Consider the following 2,467-nt stretch of genomic DNA (forward strand, 5'->3'; position numbering starts at 1 on the left):
ATCGGTCTGTTAACTCCGGTCTAATGATGGTCTTCCTTGGACGCATATAAAGGAAACAACAACCAGAGCTCTGCAAATGCTGAGCTAAGTTGACCAGCGTGCTAATTCATCACAGCAGTTCCTGCTTTCTTAAGCTAAGGGGTTAGTTTCAGCATTAGGTGTACCCTGGGCATAGTGTGGGATTTAGGGGCCCCAGCCAATCTGCACCCAGTGAAAAGCCTGGATTAATTTCTCAAGACACCCAACCAGGAAGTGACCCGTTTGCTTCCTGCTGTCTTCCTATCAGTGATTTGCCTGCAACATGGACATAATTCCAAGGAATTCTTAGGACCAACAGATTCATCGTACCACAAACCCATCTCCCCGCCTTACCCCTCCTCATAATTCTCTCAACGTTTGCTTCCTTGAAACAATATGTACATTAAGCATACTTGGAGGAGTGCTTTTTTCTTTTTCTTTTTTTAACCATGTGATTTTATCTTTGCACCTAAGGCACTCAAGGCCTGCCTGGGTGAAATGTTCTCTCTCAGGCTTCAGACATCAGCAGTTCTAGAAGACAGTAAATCCGCTGCAAATATGATTAATGAGGCTTTCTTGAAGGGGGAGGTGATCACAGATGAGAAAATCAATCTCCTCTCAGGGATCGTTGATGCCAAAGTGAAGCCTTCTGCAGACTTGGAGGAGGTAATTCTTCAGACAGGCAGGCAGGCAGACACACACACAGAGGCCTGTCAGTCTGCTTCACACCCCTTTCCAGAGTTCCCTGTGCCACCACAGACAGAAAGACTGGTTGTTCCCAGTCTAGAAAAGGAAGAGCAGTGGAGAATGGTGGGATACCCCCCAGCAGCCTTCACTATATGTTTATGTATTTACAAGTGGGATCTGCAACAAAATGTTGCAGTGTGTAGGGATGGGTGAGAAATTCAACTCAGTGCGCATTTCAAGCCGAATATATCAAATTTGCCCTTTCCAGAATAATCTGAGAATGAAAACTAAGCCATCCTTTGAAATTCTCACTGATTCAAATTTTGCAATGCAGTTTGCCAACCAACCAAGGTTTACAAAAATGCATGTGTTTATTTCATTTTTATTATGTTAGTGGGAAATGTGCATAAAAATGAATATATGAGTGAAAATAACATAGAAAAATGCATTATATGATGAAGAATGCCTTGCAAAAATGTGTACTTTTCTCAAAACTGCCTACAAAAATGTGTTTACTAGAAGAAATCTGCACTAAGATGCTGGAAAATTTTCATGAGGATTAAAAAAAAATTCTCAAATTGTTGCAGAAAGGGGACAACTGAATTTAAGATTGGAAAAATGAGAAACTTAAGAGAACTGAAACAGAAAGACTTAAAAAAGGATCACAATAAAAAAATTAAAAGTAATTTTTAAAAGCAATGAAATCACGTAAAAAGCCACTAATATTTAGCAAAGCTGTAAAACGGGATGGGACACCTCTTGCCCTGCAGATGTTGTTGGACTCCAACTCCCGTCAGCTCCAGCTAGGACAGCCAATGGTCAGGTATGATGAGTTGTAATGCAAAAAACATCACATAGGCAGCCACAGCTTCCCCATCCTTGAGCTTCATGGCTGAGTGGGGATTTGAACCTGGGTCTTCCAGGTCCTACTCTGACACTCTAACCACCATTCTGATCCTCTGCACTTTGCTTAGGCTAGAACTCCAGAACCAGCAGCATGGGGCTGAGGGCGGGGGTGGGTGAAGCACTGTGCCATTTATTTTTTCTCAAGGGCTTCACACATAAAGCTAAGCCCTAGGTTGTTTAGCCAAGGGGGTTGTGTGAATGTCCAAACCCATTCCAGCAGTCGAACCACAGTTTGTTTTCTGGCAACAACCCACTGTGTGAAATCACGGTTTGCCATTCTATAGACCACAGGGGGTATTCGCTGCTAGTCCTACTCGGAGTAGATCCATTGAAGTTAATACACATTACTAAGTTAGGCGTATTAATTTCAGTGTGTCTACTCTGAGTAGGACTTAGCTGAATACAATCCAATGGCTTGTTTTAGCTATGGTTTGCCATTATGTCTGAAACCAACAACCTTACTTAACTAGGTTTTGTTTAGCCACTCCACCTCTGATGCTCATCAAGTTGCTAGTCAGTCAGACAATTCATGGTTTGTTGAACAAATACTTAAAAACAGACCATGGCTTAATGTTATGTTTGAGCGCAGTCTTTATCTCAGTCATCTATACAACAACCTTCTAAGGTAGGCCAATATTGTCGGTAATAGAAGCTGAAAGAGAGCAGCTGACTAAAGGTCACCTAAGGCAGAAGCAAGGTGTGATGCAGGGAGTGCGCAGCTCACAGCTTTGACTCTTAACTGCTACGTCGAATGCAGAGTGCATTGAGGCCTGACTGTGTTCCCCTTGCATTAGCTCACAGGCCAGGGGCTGCCCTCACCCCACCCCTGAAGCAGCAGCAGAGAAGCTGGATGTGC

This window comes from Rhineura floridana, chromosome 12 (genome assembly GCF_030035675.1).
Source record: "Rhineura floridana isolate rRhiFlo1 chromosome 12, rRhiFlo1.hap2, whole genome shotgun sequence".
Lineage (NCBI taxonomy): Eukaryota > Metazoa > Chordata > Lepidosauria > Squamata > Rhineuridae > Rhineura > Rhineura floridana.